The sequence below is a fragment of the Gekko japonicus genome, unplaced genomic scaffold, assembly GCF_001447785.1.
Source record: "Gekko japonicus isolate JY-2015 unplaced genomic scaffold, Gekko_japonicus_V1.1 scaffold295, whole genome shotgun sequence".
Taxonomy (NCBI): Eukaryota; Metazoa; Chordata; class Lepidosauria; order Squamata; family Gekkonidae; genus Gekko; species Gekko japonicus.
In genome coordinates, this window is record NW_015164191.1 from 598427 (window position 1) to 618463 (window position 20037).

General features: G+C 48.5%; 1 non-coding gene across 1 annotated transcript; it reads left to right on the forward strand.

Annotated features, from left to right (window-relative positions):
• The first annotated feature begins 261 nt into the window (after nt 1–261).
• TRNAA-UGC lies at nt 262–333 on the forward strand. Its single transcript has one exon. It is a non-coding gene; the product is annotated as a tRNA-Ala (tRNA).
• Nucleotides 334–20037: the final 19704 nt, after the last annotated feature.

Here is a 20037-nt window from a genome sequence, read left to right on the forward strand (position 1 = left end):
TCTGGAATAGGCACGATTCTGTCCTTGAGTGCAGGTGGTATTGAGAGAGAATTGTTGCTAACCTCTGGATGGGACCTGGAGATCTCCCAGAACTATGGCTGATCTCCAGGCTAGAGAGATCAGGTCCCCTGGAGAAAATGGCTGCTTTGGAGGGTGGGCTGTATGACATCACATCCTGCTGAGGTCCCTCCTCAGGCTCCACCCCCAAAATCTTTACAAATTTCCCAGCTTGGAGGTTGCATCCCTAGGTGAAGGAAAGAGGGGGCTGTGGCTCAGTGGAAGAGCCTCTGCTTTGCAAGCAGAAGGTCCCAGGTTCAATCCCTGGCATCTCCAGCTAAAGGATCAGATAACAAGTATTGTGTAAGGCCTCTGCCTGAGACCCTGGAGAGCAGCTGCCAGTCTGAGTTGACAATACCAACCTTGATGGACCCCAAGGGCCTGATTCGGTAGAAGGCAGCTTCGTGTGTGTTCTTATGAGTGGAAAGGAAAAACATGAAAGGGAAGATTTCGGTGCAGTCCAGGATGACGTCTTTGTAGAGTGAAAAATGTAGACAGTGTTGTGAACTCAGGGTTGGGAAATTCCTGGGGATTTGGGGGTTTAGCCTGGGGATGGCAGGGCTTGGGGACAGGTGGGACCTCAGTGGGGTAGAAGGCCCCTCCACGCTCCAAAGGAGCCGTTCTCTCCTGGGGAACTCCTCTCTGTCGCCTGGAGATCAATTGTAATTCCAGGAAGTCTCCAGGCCCCCAGCACTGGAGAGACAAGAAGAAGGGTGTGGGGAAAAAACTTTTGAAAAGTCACATTCTTAAGGAGGAGACGGCAATGTCATGACAGAAGGGTATTCCGTGATTTCACGCTGAACCTACGGTGCAACGGAAGCCATAACATCGTGATAAATGGCAGTCTTTTGGCCTGCCTTCAGGGAACAGTACAGTCTGTGCTTCACAGGAGGACAAAGAGAAGGTCCGTTTTCACACGAGGGCTTGTCACCCTGATTAAAAGTGTCCCGTTGGTCTTAAAATTGATTTCAGAGATGTGGGCTTGGACCTTTACATCCGAGCAGACAACTTTGACTCATCTTGCAAGCTCAGCAGCTGCTCCTGACATAACCGGGGTGACTGGATTTAAATAACTGTCATCCCGGCAGGCTTATTGCTAGCTCATGCTGACCCAGAAAAGCATGAAATAAGTGTCTGATATAATTTCCCTATTGAAAATCGATAATTTGTTCACTTATTATGGGCGCGGGATGCTACATAAAAAAAACACCCTAGCATAAAATTTGCATCGCATTTCCTTCAAGGACTCTTTCAGGAGGCCCAGCCGGCTTCCACGAACCATTCCTTCCCCTCAGTCTTTCATGCACATCTTGACAGACGTAAGCCTTGCGAAAAAGCCACTGCTGCTGAACACTTGGCATTTGTCATCCGTGTGACTGTGGCCGTCTTCCGGACAAAGATACTGTGCGAGGGAGTAAGCAAAGAGAAGTTCTGTAGCCGGGGAGATTAAACTGTAATTGCTACGTTTATCTTCTCATTCTTGAATACAGTATTGGGCTCCTTTTTAATATTCTACAAAGGAGGATATATAGGATTAATGTCAGCTTTTGAAAGGTCCATTTATGTCCCGAAATGAAGAACAAGCTGGGAGGCAAACAGTGAAAGCTCCCCCGCCCCCGCCTCTTTTGTGTTTGAATTGTGGGATTAGGGTTCACCTTTCCTGTTATTTATATATATATATATATATATATCAGCAGCACTATACATTTTATGCAGCCTAATCTCATTTGGAAGGGCTTAATTGAAAAGTCGCGCTTTTACGCCGGCTTGGAAGCTTTTTAGCTAAAACACAATTCTACACATAAAGCTTATATTCTTGTTCTGCATAGTCCAGTGTTGTTTAGTAAGACTTTCTGAGGTTTTTCTGCAGGACCAGTTCGAGGTGTTTTGCCACTCCGAACAAGGTATACCCATCCCCTCGGGGGCCTGCTGCTGTCAAATGAGTGAACCTCTGTGCCAAGAGAAAGTGTGCTTCATGGCAGAGACTATCTAGCATGTGTGGAACTAGTTCACAGGATCCAAGCCATTAAGTTTAACTGAGTCCCATCAGAAATGTATTACTCTTTTCTCTAACAGACACATGTAAGTATTCATCGTAAGACTGGCTACTTTGACCCAAGCGTACAGACCTGGGGTCTTAAATCCAGTAAACTGGTCAAAGAGTGAAATGATTTGTATCCTTTAAGCAAAGGCTTCCACTAGCAAAATTGATGCCTCCTGGCAGACTTTGAAATGCTTCAGGGACGGGACATCCGGTTTATGGCGACACACAGGCAGATGCATCTCCCGGATGTCCCGGGGATGCAATCTGCACACCAGCGTATAGGAGGGGCGCGACAGGTCGCAAACCCACGGAGCCTTGGTAAAAGGCTCCTAGCCAGGGGGCTTTTGAGGGGCAACCTCTTTGCCGGTGCGATGCCGGAGAATTGAGGAGCTCCTCCGCCCCAAAGGTCCTGCCGCTGAGTGTCCGCATGGAATTAGTGTGGCTGACCAGGACAAGCGTCAGAGATCGGGTGAGAAAAACTGATACGAAGTGTGGCTGGTTGGCCAGCAACAAACTGTGAGTCGGGTTGAAGCGAGCATGAAGATTTAAAAAGAAAGCTGCCCCCCCCTTTAATGAGCAACGAAAAGCTAGTGAGGGAGGTGCCCCTCCGAAATGCATAAACGAAAACACGGAAATAAAGAAAGGGGAGCGGAAAAATAAGCATCTAAATCTGTTTTAAGAGACTTACCAGAGCACAGATAAGCGTATGGGCGAATATCAGAGACTTTAGCAACTTTTAGAAAAGTAAATAATCCAAAAAGATGGCGGGGAAGAAACCAAATAAAAACAAACTGTTGAAAGAGAAACTAGTGGGCAGTCCTCGAATGGAAGAGACCACTGAGCTTTCTAAAATGTTGGCAGATTCCTTGTGCCCTCTACTGGATGAGATGACTAATATCAAGCAACAATTCTCAACAATTGGTCAGAGTTTGGCTTCACAGCAGCTACAACTGACTAAATCTTTAAATGCAATGGAGCAAATGGCAGAGAAGGTGAAGGAAACAAACGCCAATACTAAAAATTCAAGAAAAAGGTGCAAAAACTGGAAATGAAACAAGCTACAGAAAAGTCACAACTTTTACAGCTGCAAATGGAGAAAGCAAATTTGGTTCCACGGTTCCAAGGGGTCCCGGAATCTAAAGGAGATAATCTGAAGCAACTGTTGAGTGATGCAATAGCCCCAATGACAGATTTGACAGTGGAATATCTTTACAGCAGGATGGATGTGGTCTGCAGGTACTATTCCTTATACATCAAGAAAAATAATCTGCCTGGGGAAATAGTAGTCAGATTCTCGAGACACGTGAGAGATTCTATTTTGAAAGCAACCACGGAAACACCCTTGAAAATCAGGGACAATAATATCAGGATTTTAAAAGACATTCCATTTGAAATAAGACAGAAGAGAAAGAAATATAAAGACTTAATCATTTTTTTGCGAACAAATGGCATCAGTTATAGATGGTTAATTCCAGAAGTTATCATTTTCAAACTCCACGATAAAAAAGAAAAGATTGACTCTGTTCCTAAAGCACGTGAGTTTCTGAGAACACAGCTGGGGGAACCAGCGGAGGACAAGAAGGAAAAAGAAGAAAGCAAATCGGATGGCAAGTTAGGCTCGGTGTCTTCTGACGAGGACTCTCTCTCTGAAAAGTGGACAGCCACCCCCAAAAGTCTATATAAATTGAGGATAAGAAAAGATATGAGAAAATAAAGGCTGAAGGACTCTGAATTGTGCCTGGAAATTTAGTAATAACTTTGGGATGCTCTGAGGGTTTCATTTAACAGATAAATGGATGGTTAAAAGATAAATAACTTAGCATAACCGACTATGTTCAATGTATTACTAGCATTTTAGATTAACATTGAGATAAGTTGATGTATTGATCTCCCACTCTTGGGGTTTTAGTTATTAGTGGGTTTCTTTTCTTTCTCCTTAGATGTAGTTTCCCTTCCTATATTTTCAGTTATAGTTCGTAGTTTTGTGAAAAAACCAATAAAAAACTCCCCTTATGGGGATCCAAAAAAAAATTGAAAACAAATGCTTCAGGGACTTGGTTGTAATCTGTTTCATTGTTTTTGGTAATTAGAATAGGCATCAGTCTCTCAGCTGTTCTCCAACGGTATGCTTGTCATTGCCATAGTTTACTAGCGATATGCTCTTTGTGTACCTGCGTGTGAAAGCTTATAATGTGTGTGCTACCATGGAAATAAGATATTTTGATCAGGTACACAACTACTGGTAATTCAGAATCTGTACTAAGGAACCCTGTACCGACTGTAGTGTCAGTAGAGCAGCCATGTTAAGTCTGTGGTAGAACCACTTGATTCGAGTCCAGTCACACCTGAGAGACCAACACGGTTTTGAGGAGTGTATGCTTTCGAGAGTTGAAGATCCCTGCATGTGACAAAGAGAGCTTTGACCCTGGGATGCTTATATCCCAAATGTTTTGTTGGTCTTTTTGGTCTCCAGGGTTCTACTGGACTCTAGTCTAGCCCCTGTACTGACTATAAGAAGCCAAATTGTAGAACCCTGGGAAGATTCCATTCTGGGGACCTGAATTTAGAGCCTCCCTCTCACAAGCAACAGGTGAGTCAAATTGTTCACAGGTTATGTCATTTGAGACTGTGGGGGGTCTACTGGCACACTTCTCCTGGTAGGGTAAAATAGGACATACAAACCTAGCATATAAAATAGGGCATGCAAACATAGCACATCAGTAGCAGATAATCTTGTTATTGTTTTAGCTGCTTTAAGTTGACTGTAAATTTATTGAAATGTGGTTTTCTGAAATGTATTTATTGAAATGTTGGTCACCACCCCAAGCCTGATGTATAGGGGGAGGGCAGTCTATGAATCAAATAAATAAATTCAATAAGCTAAAACTCTTTCTTCCCAATATATCATTAGCTACGCATTCTCTCAGCTGCAGTGAAGAGGTGCAGCCAAAGCCATTTTTGTAGCAGGAACTTTTTTGCATATCAGGCCACACACCCCTAATGTAGCCAGTCCTCCAAGAGCTTACAGAGCTCTTTTTACAGGGGCTACTGTCAGCTCTTGGAGGACTGGCTACATGAGGGGTGTATCGCCTAATTTGCAAAGGAGTTCCTGCTACAAAAGGAGCCCTGGCCGTGTGGCTCATTCCTAGGGTCCTAAAACAGCAGAAACCAACTGGCATGACCTGTCCCCTTCAATACATTTCTTTTCACATATTTTGCTTTTCTAAATAAGCATGCAGGAATGTTTGTCTGGAGTTGATTGTGTTGCAATCACAGAAAACAGGGGCTTTAAAATGAACTGGAGAAGGAGGAGGAGGAGGAGGAGGAAAAAAGCAGAAGACACAAAGCCAGGGGTTTTTTTGTAGAAAAAGCCCAGCAGGAACTCATTAGCATAATAGGTCACACCCAACAGCAGAAACTCATTAGCATATTAGGCCACACCCCGACAGCACAGCTCATTAGCATATTAGACCACAGCCCCATGTTACCAGAAGTGTGGTCATCCAGCCACACCCACCTTTTGCTCCTTATTCAGTTTAACTTATTTGTTGTCAAAACCCAGGGCTTTTTTTGTAGCAGGAACTCCTTTGCATGTTAGGCCACACACCTCGAATGTAGCCAATCCGAATGAGTTTCTGCTGTTGGGTGTGGTCAATTATGCTAATGAGTTCCTGCTGGGTGTGGCCAACTCAGGAGCCAGCCGGAACTCCGTTCCTGTGCGTTCCTCCCCCAAAATAGCCCTGCACAAAGCACAAGTTGCTTCCTGTTCCCCTCACGTTCTGCAGTCCGAACCTTCTGACATACAACTGTTTGCATTACAAAAGCAAGGCCATTGAGTACCTGAATGCAGAGCTGTGAAACCAGAGGGTATTACACTCACCAGGGGTACAGACTGAGTCCACACACCATCAATCTATAGCTATATACATCTATAGCTATGTGCAGTGGAGGTTCACCAACTCTAGCTTTGGAAATTCCTGGAGATTTAGGAGTGGTGTCAGGGGAGAACAGAGTTCAGGAAGGGCAGAAAGCTTGGTGGGGATGTGATACAATGTCCCATGATGTCACACTCTATGATGTCATGTTAGGAATGCCAGCCTCCAGGTGGGACCTGGGGATCCCCCTGGAATTACAACTTATCTCCAGACTATGAAGATCTGTTTCCCCAGGAGGAAAAAAATGGATGCTTTAGAGGGTGAACTCAATGGCATTATATCCCACTTAGATCCCTCTCCTCCCCAGGCTCAATCCCCAGATCTCCAGGAGTTTCCAAACTTGGATCTGGCAACCCATCCCCTGCCAGTGGTCTGGGGACACCTGGCGAATCTATGTCATACGCAGGTCAAAGGTCAGCTCTTCCAATTCTTCCCCTTCCTAAGAGATCACTTCCTTCTGCCAAAATTCAAATTTTAAATTTAAATATCACTCCCCCCCACACACACACACTGGTAGACTTCTGTATGCATGTATCTTGTATGCCATACTAACCCTTTGATTATAAATATTCATGTTGCTATAACTGGATTACATACAGTCATGTTCCACTCAGCTTTTTAAAAATCCTTAAAATTGTCTTTAGGGATGGGCACAAAACAGCTGACAAACTAAAGCTTATGACAAATTTTGGGCGGTTCGTGGTTTGCAAACTGAAGAACCACCGTGAACATCCATGGATTTTGGTGAAGTTCATGGTGGTTCACAAAAAACAGTTGAGCCGTGGGGAGCTCCCCATGGTTCAGCTGTTTGGTTTAAGTGGCTCAGAGCCATGTAGACCCTGCTTTCTGCTCCCCGCTGTGAAATGCCGTGGGGAGCCAGAAGTAGGGGTTTAAACTTTAAATGGCTCATGAACCAATACGAACTGGGTCGGTTTGCAAACCAACCTTCCAGTTTGTATAGGTTCATGGTTTGTTTATTTGTTTATGGCATTTTTATCTGGACCTCTACCAAAAGCAAACCACGGTTCATGCCCATCCCTAATCATCTTAATGTTTTCCTCAATATCAAGGAGAGAAACACACTCTGAAGACCTACGGGAGGCCACCAGTCGACAGTAGTCCCATCCTTCTCACAATCTTCCACCGGCCACTTGCTTTTAGTGTCTTCTCATGTGACAATCAATCAGTTTCTCCTAGTCAGTATGGTAGACCACAGAGGCTTTATAGTATACCTTAGGAGAAATGGAAGCTTCTGGTGGAACTCAGGGATAGTGCTGCCTCTGTGTGTCTAGCTGTACTCCAGGAAGAGCTCTTTTATCTCATTTTAGTTATTATTTTTGGTAGTAGTTTTTACCAGAGAAGGTTCAGCTGAAGACGATTAAACGCCAACCTTGAAAGTGCTTGGACTTCCCAAAAGTGTACAGATCTTTCAGTAACTCCTGGAAAGAAGGTTTTGGTTTATGGAGGGGGGGGGAGAAACATGATCACTCAGTGCTTTTGTTAAATGCTGGGTTCTAGATGCATTGCAGTGATCAGCTCTAGTTTATTAAGTGATTTCAGCAAACTATAAGGACCACAGGCAGGTCTTGAGTCCTGCTTATAAAGACTGCAAACACCACATACAATACACATCCACTCCCAGTGATCGGCTACTTACATTACACTACTTATCTATTGGTTTGCTCCAGGATCCTGGCGAGCTATTGTTCTAAAGTAGCAAGCTCGACCTGTTCCTGGTACAGCTTAAGGAATGGCTTAGTCTCAACACACAACACCCCTCCCCCCTAAGTAACAAAGCTCCTTAACAAAGTCTCTTAAGTAGGCTAGTTTGCATCGCTCAGGGGTTGAATGTCACGGTTCTAACAGGAGTCACAGCCTCTGGACTTGGGTCCAATGTTGCTGACATGGTGCTGGCAGACAGTAGCGGCATTGACATGACCTCAGGGCAGTCTGTGGCCACTTGCTCAGGTGCTGGACCCACTGGTCTGTCTGGCTGTTCACTGCCTGCTGGAAGCTCCCTCACGGGCTCTTGTTCCTATGGCCGTGGCAGCTCCACGCTGCAATCTTCCAAGACCACTGATGGCAACTCTAGTCCGGTTGGGAGGAGGCAGCGGCAGAGCTGGTCTATGTGCCTACAAAGGACCTGACCATCGTTGGTAGACACCTTGTAGGAGAAGGGTCCGGTCACTCAGATGACCTTGGTGGGAATCCAGGCAGGACCGCTGGAAAAGTTCCTCACGTAGATGGAGTCACCAGGAAAGAATCCTCTGGGTGCCTCTTGGCTTTCTGGAGATGAGCAGTGCACCGGGGCTCAATCTAGGTGCAGCCTGTCCAGTCGGGGGTTAGGCGCCTGCCCATGAGGAGTTCCATGCGGCTGCGGCCAGTGGTGGTGCTTGGAGTCACTCGGTGACCAAAAAGGAAAGCTGTGAGTCTTTGGTCCCAGTCTCCGCGGACAATCCGCCGGATGGACTCCTTCATACTTTGCACCATCCTCTCCACTTGCCCGTTGGTGGCTGGGTGAAAGCGAGTGGAGTGGATGTGCCAAATGAGGTAGCGGCCCATAAATTCGCGGAACTCCCCCGAAGTGAAGGCTGTTCCATTGTCCATCACGACTGTGTCAGGTACACCATGTGTGCTGAAAATCCATTGGAGGCCCCAGATCACTGACAGGCACCACCTCCAACCATTTGGTATAGAAGTCCACCAATATGAATAATATTTGCCCTTGGAAAGGTCCAGCAAAGTCCAGGTGGAGCAGGAACCATGGTTTGTGGGTGGATTTCCACTGCTGCACTGGTGTCCTGGGAGGTTCCGGTCGGGTTTCTTGACAGGCCTGGCAGTGCTTGACATAGGACTCTATTTCACCATCCATGCCTGGCCACCAGACATAACTTCAGGCCAGGGCTTTCATCCTCACAATTCCTGGGTGTGTCTCGTGCAAGGCCGATAGCACTTGCTGGCACAACAGGGCGGGAACCACCACCCAGCTCCCCCACAGTAGGCAAACCCTGGTGGGCCGATAACTCGTCCCGGTGGGAGGAGAAGGTTGCAAATTCCAGGCCCACCTGGCTGGTGGGCCAGCCCCTCCCCACCCAGTCCAAAACACGGGAGAGGACTCAGTCCCTCATGGTGTGGCGGGACACATCAATTACCTGCAGAGGGCAGTCGAGGAGCTCCTCTGAGAGCAGAATTTGGAACATGGGTCAAGATTGCAGGAGTGGAGCAGCAGGCAGCCGAGGGCATCGGCGTGCCCCATAGCCTTCCCTGTGCAGTGGAGGAGGAAGTACTGGTATCCTGCTAAAAAGATTGACCATCGCAGCACGTGGGGTGAAAGCATCTGGGGGGTCTGGCAATCTGGAGCCAGCAGGCCCAGCAGGGGCTTATGGTCTGTTATGATAGATGGCCGCCCATAGAGGTAGTCATGGAATTTCTTCACCCCTGCCATGATAGCCAGTGCCTCCTTGTGAATTTGTGGATAGTTGCGCTTGGCTGAAGACAGGGTGCGGGAGTAGTAAGCCACGGGGACCTCCCGGCTGTCCAGTAGCTGATGCCCAAGGACAGCTCCTACCCTGTATGGAGGAGCTTTGCAGGTGAGGACAATGGGCAGCACTGTCATGTCTGCCCCTGACGTGGCTACAGAAGCAGAGCCTGACAGCCAGGAACAGGTGGATTTGGCACCTTTAACTGAGGAAACTGTAAGTCCTGAGGAGGATAGCACTCCCCAGGAGACACCTGAGTCTGATCAGGCACTGCCTGGCCCAAGTGCAACACCGCCCGACTCTCCCCCACCTGTTAACCGGCTCAGAAACCAAACACGACAGGAGCTGAATGAGAGACGGAAGGCTGCACGCATGCGTGGTCGATGCTCATTCAGTCGTGAGTTTTGACAGCAGCCTGGACCTTGTTTCAAGGAGCTAATGAGTTAATGAGCCAGCACACTATTTTAACAGACCTGTTGCTTTGAGCAATTCGTGCTGGCAACTTAGTTGACAGGACCAGACGCTCTGTGTGACCTTGCTCCGGATCCTTTGAACTCTTGGCAGTTTGTCACTCGGCTTCGGAACTCTGGCTTCTTGACCCTCGGCATCATTTTGACTATGGCTTCGGCTCTGCGTTTATCTGACTTCACCTGATTTATGGACTCTGACCTCCGGTACGTTTGACTCTGGCTGTGTGAACTGTTTAGGACTTGTTTAAATGTTTTGCTGACTGAACTCTTGGCTGAATCCCAGACTGGCTATCGGACTTGCTATGATTACCCTGTGCTCCCTGGCCCTCCCTTGACAAGCACCTTATCAAAGTGGCCCAGGATGGCATTGGAGGTGAGCAGCTCCTTGACGGCCCAGAATGTGGTGGCTTGTTTCTGGCCCCAGACCCACGGGGTCTTCTTGTCGAGGAGGCACTGAAGTGGTTCCGTGATCACAGCATTGTGGGGCAGGAAGGAGTGATAGAAGTTCAGAAGCCCCAAGAAGGCCTGGAGTTCTCACTTGGAGGTTGGTGCGGGGGTGTTAACAATGGCGCACACCTTGTCTGGGGCCGGATGGATCCAGGATCTCGACCCATGGAACCCCCAGGAGGCATTTCTCCTGCTTCACCTTAAGGCTGACCACTTGGAATCACTGCAGGATGGTACACAGTCTTCTGGTGAAGTCCTCATCTGTGGGGGCAGCAATTAAAATGTTGTTGAAGAAAGGCTGTACCCCAGGAATTCCTTTAAGGAGAAAGTCCATTAGGTTTTGGGAAACTCCCAGGGTTACACTGACCCCGAACTGCAGCCGCTGTGCCCAGAACATGCCTTTGTGCATCACTATCATTTGGGCCTCCGCAGTCGCATAATCCACTGGGAGCTGCTGGTAGGCCTGAGCTAAATTCAACTTCCAGGAATGGGTCAAACATGCTACTTTAGAACAATATCTCACCAGGATCCTGGAGCAAACCTATAGATAAGTAGTGTAATGTAAATAAGCCTATCACTGGGAGTGTGTGTGTGTGTGTTGGGAGTGGTGTTTGCATGCTTTGTAAGCAGGGCTCAAGCCCTGCCAGTGGCCCTTATAGTTTGCTGAAATCACTTAATAAATGATAGCTGATCACTGCAATGCATCTAGAACCCAGTATTTAACATTGGTGACGAGGATGGGAATCTGTTGAGCCAGCCCAAAACCCACCAGCACTGCACCGCGCACCGAGCTCCAGCGCCACGCACATCACATCACTCCTGGGACCATGGCTGCCACTCCAGGACACTTCAACGCATTTGATGCCACCACGGAAGACTGGGAGTCGGACATAACAGCTCTGAAGAGTGAAAAGAGTGAAAACATGGATATGAGGCTGTAAACTTTCTGGAATTTTAGCATCTGAGAGCAAAATAAGGCTGGTCTGAAGCTTCAATTGAAACCTTTACATGCAGCAAAACTAGTGAATTTCCCAACCCAGAGCTGACAACCCTATATGCTATGCATTCCATATGAACTCCCTCCCCACGTTTCTCCCTCCACCTGCACCATCCCTCAGGATGCCAATTCCAGGTTGCAAAATACCTTGAGGTTTTGGGGGTGGAGCCTGGGAAAGGCAGGGTTTAGTGAGAAGAGGGACTTCAACAAGGGGCAGTGCCATAGAGTCCCACCCTCCAAAGCATCCTCCAAAGCCCCACCTGGAGGCTGGCAACCCAAAACACTCCCGAATTTCCAGGAATTTCTCAGGCTGCAGTTGGCAGTCCTACGTGCCACACGAGGCATCGTTGATGGGCTGCATTCAGTTTGGTGGATCCCGCCCCGTTCCAACCTGAGTTCAACCTGAACAATTCCAAACCCTTCAGATCAGGGTACGTGAAAAGCTGAGGAAAGGGGTCTGAGAACACAGGAAGGGCAAAGCCTCTGACTGTTGGTGCCTGAATGCTGAGTTCTCCAGGCCTATGATCCCTCTGTGCATCGCACCTCGTCCAGTCACTCCTGCTATTGTCATTCACCTGCTCTTGCCATTTGGTATCTGAAATCACGCCACTCTCTCCAGGAAATGAGGACAGATGGACTCCCATTCTAGCTGTATCTGAAGAAGTGAGCCATGACTCACGAAAGCTCCTCCCCTGCCACAAATTGTGTTAGTCTTTAAGGCGCCACTGGATTCTTTGCTCTTTTCTACTGCCACAGACAGACTAACATGGCGACCCATCTTGAATGAGGAACGTCCTCTTTTTTCTGTTTTTTTAAACTTTGCAGCCATTTCTGTCACGGTTGACTCTTTTCACCAGCTACTGTTGGGAGTATGTGGTGAATAAGGCATAATGGGATTTCCCTGCCTATAATAGATTTCTTTTTCTAATGATTGAAATATATATCTCTGTAACAACCTTCCCCCCTACCCCTTTGTGGTTCTCAGTGCCATCTTGCCATGTTGTAAAAAAGTAAATTGAAGGTGTCAAAGGAGCTTTGTGCTGATGTGTTTGCTTCTTTCTTCTACCCCCGAACAACGGTAAAAATCGCAATGGGCAAAAATGACAACTAGATTCTGGCGATGAGGGCAAGTGAAGGAATAGCCAGGGGTCATTTCCTGCAGGAGCGCACAGGAGCAGAGCTCTGGCAGTAGAGAGCCCAGGGGGCGGGCACATGCAACAAGCCCCACCCCCTGCTCCCAGCAGCCCTCAGTCAGAACAAGAAGCAGCCAGATAAGCTGCAGAGCTCCCCCCAGTCCAAAACAGTCCAGTGGCACCTTTAAGAGCAAGTTTTATTCAGGTACAAGCTCTCCTTCCTCTGCAAGGACAGATCTGCACGTCCCCTTCCCCCCCAATAGCTAGCAATCCAAAACAGTCCAGTGGAGCCTGAGCGGTGGGTATTGCCTTCCGACACACTTCCGGTGATGTCAAGGGGTGTGGCATATGCAAATGAGCTGTGCTAATGAGCTCCTGCACCTCTTTTTCTATGAAATGACCCCTGGGAATAGCCCATGCTGATGTGTGATACATTTTGACCATGTGTGGGAAGCATTTCTGGAGAAAGACTTTTCTTACCATTTTGCACTCAACCAATGAAGAAAGCCCTGACCTGGGTGGCTCAGGCTAGCCTGAACTCTTCAGACTGAAGAAGAAGAAGAGGAAGAGACTGGATTTATACCCCGCCTTTCACTACCTGAAGGGGTCTCAGAGCAGCTTAGAATCCCCTTCCCTTCCCCTCCCCACAACAGACACCCTGTGAGGCAGGTGGGGCTGAGAGAGCTCTCTTGAGAAGCGCCCTGGAGAGAACAGCTCTGACAGAAGTTATGACTGACCCAAGGTCACACCAGCAGCTGCATGTGGAGGAGTGGGGAATCAAACATGGGTCTCCCAGATTAGAGTCCGCGCTCTTAACCGCTACACCAAACTGGGTCGGCCCTGGTTGGCACTTGGATGGGAGATGATTGAGGAAGTCCAGGATTGCTACGCAGAGGCAGGCAATGGCAAAACTGCCTTCTCTTGCCATGAAAAATCCCCGGGGGTCCCCATAAGTAGGCTGCAGCTTATGAATCAGCTGCGACGGCACTTTACACACAAACACTCACACAATGAAATGCTGTAGAAAGGAGAAGCCTCTTTCGCAAACAGTTATTGGTCAGGCTTAAAACCGCCTCAGCTACTTTGCCCAAAGAAAATGCTCCTTCCCTGGTATGAACCAAAAGAAGTTGTATGAGAGCTCCCTCCCGCTTTTTACAGTAAACAGCTAAATATAGATTTACTGCTGTTCTTTTTCTAACATTTATTGTTGAAGTAGATCTGCTGCTGTTCACAAGGACGTATGCTAGGGCTGCCAGTGTGGTTTGAGAAATCCCTGGAGATTTCGGGGCGGGGCCTGGGGGAGGGCAGGGTTTGGGAAGGGGCCTCAGAAGGGCAGAATGCCACAGAGTCCACCCTCCCAAGCAGCCAGTTTCTCCAGGGCAGCTGATCTCTGCCAACCAGCTGGAAATTCCAGGGGATCTCCAGTCCCTACCTGGAAGTTGGCAAGTAAAACTTGTGTGAAGCAGTGGCCATCTTTGTGTCGGCTAAGGCCAGTATGAGTCATTCGATGGATCCAGTATTGCGAACCTCCAATTCTTGATCAGTCCAAGGTATGGCAAATTAGGGTTACCAGACTTCCTGGTGGAGGTGGGGGGCCCCCGCCGCCAGACCCCATCACCCTGCCACTGATCAGCTGGCCGGTGGAGGGGACTTACCTTGACACAGAGGGAGATCCAGCCAACATGCACCAATATGCCTACATAACTGACTGCGTGACCCAGAAGTGATGTCATCACATTGGGGACGTTGGGGTGATACTCTGGTATTTGGCCAATAACTCTATGGTAGAAGTAAATTTACCATAGAGTTTTTGTCCAAATACCAGAACATCATCCCAATCAGTGTTCCCTCTCAAGCTGAGTTAGTGTGAGCCAGCTCACAGTTTTTTTAGCCTCTGGCTCACACATTTTTGTCTTAGCTCAGGAAGGATGCCTCCATAGCAAATGAATTTATGCAGCAGCCAAATCGCTCGCTCACAACTTTAATGCCAGGAGCTCACAAAGTAGCTCACAAGGCTCCACAGCTTAGAGGGAGCATTGGTCCCAGTGTCCCTGATGTGATGATGTCACTTCTGGCTCATGCAGGCAGTGACATAGACATGTAGCTGCCAGTGTTCCCTCTAAGCTGAGTTAGTGCAAGCCAGCTCACAGTTTTTTAGCCTCCAGCTCACACATTTTTGTCTCTGCTCAGGAAGGAGGGCTCCAGAGCAGACTAATTTCTGCAGCAGCCAAATGGCCTGCTCACAACTTTAATGCCAGTAGCTCACAAAGTAGAATTTTTGCTCACAAGATTCCACAGCTTAGAGGGAGTGGGACACAGCTTAGAGGAGGGAGGGCCTCCGTCCTGCTCCTGGTAAGTCCCGCCCGACCCCACACACACACCGGCTTCCAGGAGGGACCTGGCAACCCTAACGGCAATCGTTAAAAAATGAGTTTCAGACGACAGTCTTAAAGCTTTGTGTTAAAGCACAAAGACTCCACTTTGCACATGATCCTGCCCATGTATTCCTTCTCAGTTGCAAGCATCACTGGCTGCATTATTGTTTAAGAGGAAATGTGTCATTCTGTGTATTCACATTGCCTACTTGCAGCCAAACGCACCAAGGCCAGAAAAAAAATGGAGCCGTAGAACGATTGTTGTTGCCTTCGTGTTTACTGGGCACCCAGTTGGGCTGTTTGAATGCTTGCCCTGATTGTTGACTGGGAGAGGCTGCCAAAATTCAGAACCCGATTGGGAACCTTCCAAAATATGTATGCTTTTTATTAATTAGATTTTTTTAGACAGTGCCTTACCAATGGTTTAATAAAATCACAGTAATATCTAAAATACCATGTGCAAAAACCACTCACTGTTTGCTTAACCCCAATACGGGAAGCTCGCCACCATTCCAGTGTTACAAAGGTCTTACGAAAGTGTATTTTACTACATGGTAATTGCATAATGGCTTGGTTAGGCAAAACAGCACTTGCGTATCAGCCGCCTATCATGTATAACCAGGGGTCATTTCCTGCAGGAGCGCACAGGAGCGGAGCTCCGGCAGTAAAAAGCCCAGGGGGTGGGCACATGCAACAAGCCCCCCCCCCTGCTCCCAGCAGCCCTCAGTCAGAGCAAGAAGCAGCCAGGTAAGTTGCAGAGCCCCCCCCCCCCCGGGGTCCAAAACAGTCCAGTGGCACCTTTAAGACCAAGTTTTATTCAGGTACAAGCTCTCCCTCCTCTGTGAGAGCAGATCTGCACGTCCCCCCCCCAATAGCTAGCAATCCAAAACAGTCCAGTGGAGCCTGAGTGGTGGGTGCTGCCTTCTGACACACTTCCGGTGATGTCAGGGTGTGTGGCATATGCAAATAAGTTATGCTAATGAGTTGTGCTAATGAACTCCTGCACCTCTTTTTCGACGAAATGACCCCTGTGTATAACCCATTCTTAGCATGTGTATGACCCATTAATAGACACCGGCTTATCAGACGAGAAGTTTATCACTTGACAACTCCAGAACCAATAGCACAGCATGCCAAAATTTTTTGCAAAATTCACCGTAGGAACACTTAGAGTTTTGTGCCAAGTGTTGGGGGGGGGGGATCAGACCTTATAAAAATAACTCCTAAGCCATGCAACCTTTTCTTCCAGCTACGCATGTATTAACACCACAGAGACTTTAAAGAAAATTGAGGCATATTTAGATATCGAAGCAGAAATGCTGTGCCTCAACATCCACAGAACTGCTACTTCCATCCTTACATCCCGTTCCAACCATCGCTGTGAACCAGTTAGCATCAAAAAATCTTTTTTAAAAAATCTTGCTGTGCTAGATTCGAGTCCAGGATCACCTTAGGGACCAGCAAAATTTGGGGGTAGAAGCTTTCAAGAGTCAAAGTTCCCTTCATTGGTATCTTGAAAGTTCATACCCTGGAAATCTTGTAGGGTCTCTAAGGTGCCACCAGACCCAAATCTTGCTCTTGTATGCCAACCAACATGGCCGCCCTCTGAAACGATCTCCTTGCTGTTCACTGATCTGTATAATTGCCTGCCTTTGGAAGCAAGTGCAGAATTAACAGCCGTTTTCAATGCTCTGTGCTTCTGGGTGCATTCAAATGCACTCTTTTAGGCCTGTTGCTGTGTGCTAATGCACACGTTAATGTGCATTAGAAGTCCACAGTTATATGTGCATCAAAAAGTCCGACTGCATATGCATAAGCACCTAGATTTATTTATTTATTTCAGCTTATATTCCGCTCTCCCTGCAAATGGGCTGAGTTAACAACAGAAGTTAAAGCATTTCACAATGAGAATTTGTCAGGTTCAACAGTAGGGTTGCCAAATCGACTTACCTCGTCAGCGGGGGACTCTGGGGTGACTCCCGGAGCGCGTGCGCGCCGCATGCACGTCACAGGCAAGTGGCGTCATGATGCCGGGCATGCTGGGGGCAGGGCCACACATGACATCACCGGAAGTGTGTCAGAAGGCAACACCCACCACTCAGGCTCCACTGGACTGTTTTGGATTGCTAGCTATGGGGGGGGGTGCAGATCTGTCCTAGCAGAGGAGGAAAAACTTGTGCCTGAATAAAACTTGGTCTTGAAGGTGCCACTGGACTGCTTTGGATTGGTAGACATGGGGGGGGGGAAATAGATGCAGATTCTCCCTCACAGAGGAGAAACAGCTTGCATCTGAATAAAAACTTGGTCTTAAAGATGCCACTGAACTGCTTTGGATTGGTAGTCATGGGGGAGGAGAGATGCAGATTCTCCCTCACTGAGGAGAGACAGATGGTACCTGAGTAATTCCCCCCACACCATCTTCAACTAACCTCCCAGGCTTAAGGGCAGAGAGAGACACTTTGCAAACCACCAGAACACCCCAGATCGCCTCTAGCACGCTGCAGAGGCCAGTTCCCTGCCCCACCTTCTTCAACTAACCTCCCAGGCTTAAGGGCAGAGAGAGACACTTTGCAAACCACCAGAACACCCCAGATCGCCTCTAGCACGCTGCAGAGGCCAGTTCCCTGCCCCACCTTCTTCAACTAACCTCCCAGGCTTAAGGGCAGAGAGAGACACTTTGCAAACCACCAGAACACCCCAGATCGCCTCTAGCACGCTGCAGAGGCCAGTTCCCTGCCCCACCTTCTTCAACTAACCTCCCAGGCTTAAGGGCAGAGAGAGACACTTTGCAAACCACCAGAACACCCCAGATCGCCTCTAGCACGCTGCAGAGGCCAGTTCCCTGCCCCACCTTCTTCAACTAACCTCCCAGGCTTAAGGGCAGAGAGAGACACTTTGCAAACCACCAGAACACCCCAGATCGCCTCTAGCACGCTGCAGAGGCCAGTTCCCTGCCCCACCTTCTTCAACTAACCTCCCAGGCTTAAGGGCAGAGAGAGACACTTTGCAAACCACCAGAACACCCCAGATCGCCTCTAGCACGCTGCAGAGGCCAGTTCCCTGCCCCACCTTCTTCAACTAACCTCCCAGGCTTAAGGGCAGAGAGAGACACTTTGCAAACCACCAGAACACCCCAGATCGCCTCTAGCACGCTGCAGAGGCCAGTTCCCTGCCCCACCTTCTTCAACTAACCTCCCAGGCTTAAGGGCAGAGAGAGACACTTTGCAAACCACCAGAACACCCCAGATCGCCTCTAGCACGCTGCAGAGGCCAGTTCCCTGCCCCACCTTCTTCAACTAACCTCCCAGGCTTAAGGGCAGAGAGAGACACTTTGCAAACCACCAGAACACCCCAGATCGCCTCTAGCACGCTGCAGAGGCCAGTTCCCTGCCCCACCTTCTTCAACTAACCTCCCAGGCTTAAGGGCAGAGAGAGACACTTTGCAAACCACCTAAAAGAAGATTAAAACAAAGCTATAAAGAAGACAGAGGGCACAGCAGTTTGATATGTTAGTTAGAAAACTGGGGCCGCTAGGCCATAGACCAGACTATGGGTCTTCACCGGATGCGCCATTTGAAAACAGATAATTTTCTTTTTAAAAAAGAACAACAAGGCTTTCATGCTTTTTTAGTGTGGGGTACTTTCCATGGGATGCAAACATGCTTGTGAAACAAGCTTTGGATGGGAAGCTTCCGTTTGCTTCTACTTTTCTTTCAGGGGCGGGGGTTGCCCACCTTTCAGAGGAAATGACCAGTTCTGGCCAACTTTTTGCTAATACTCCCTTTTATATGACCATGTGGGACAAGCAGGAATTTCTTTGGGTTCTTCTCTAAGTATTTATTTGTTTTTGCCTGCAAGTCTAGTGCAGGATTGGCAGCCTCCAAGTGGTGCCTGGCATTCTCCTGTGACTACCACTGGTCTCCAGACCACAGGAACCAATTCCTCTGGAGAAAACAGCAGCTTCAGAGAGCATGTGCTATGGGATACTGTAGATTCCAGGTGAATGCCTTCCCCAAATTCCACTCTCCATAGGCATCCCCCCCCCAATCTCTAAAATTACCCAGGCTGGTGTGGGCAACCCAAGTATAAGGGGAGGTCCTTAAACAGGCCTGAGGCGTGGAGTGACTGGTTAGGTTCCAACAAGGTGTTGACAGCATTGGTGCAAGTTTGGTGACACAAGTCATCCAATCAGCAAATAAACTGAGGCATCTACAGGCTAGCCTGATCTCATCAGATCTGTGAAGCTAAGCAGGGTCAGTCCTGGGTAGGGATGGGCACGAACTGGTTCACAAGCCAAAATTCCAGCCCAACCTGGGCTGGTTTGGGGCTTGGGAACCAATGTTCTGGTAAGACGCACTCCCTGAACATGTCCCAAACTCCAGCCTGTTTGGTTTGGCTCTTCATGACTGTTCCATCTCTCTCTGAAGGCCAGTTTGTTGTAGCGGTTAAGTGCGTGGACTCTAATCTGGGAGAACCGGGTTTGATTCCCCACTCCTCCACTTGCACCTGGCTGGATGACCTTGGGCAAGCCGTAATTCTGATAAGAGCTGTCCTTGAAAAAGAGCAGTTTCTGTCAAAGCTCTCTCAGCCCCACCTGCCTCACAGGGTGTCTGTTGTGGGGAGGGGAAGGGAAAGTGGTTTGTAAGCCACTCTGAGACTCCGAGTGGAGGGTGGGGTATAAAACCAACCTCCTCCTCCTCCTCCTCATCTGCTGTTGTCACAGTATGCATCCCATGGCGGTGTCAACCAACAGGTGTCCACTCAAAGGGTTAAATGAAGTCCCTTCCTGGGAGGTCCCCCCTTCCCCTTTCTCCTGTCCGCAGCAAGTCATGGTCAGGAGAAGGGGGGATCTCCCAAGAAGGGACTTCCCTTCACCATTTCTCCAGTTTCCCTTCACCCTTTTGCCAGCTTGGTGTACTGGTTAAAAGCGGCGGACTCTAATCTGGAGAACCAGGTTTGAATCCCCACTCCTCCTCATGAAGCCAGACGGGTGGCCTTGGATTGGGCCCAGTTCTCTCAGAGCTCTCTCAGCCCCACCTACCTCACAGGGTGTCTGTTGTGGGGAGAGGAAAGGAAAGGAGTTTGTAAGCCGCTCTGATA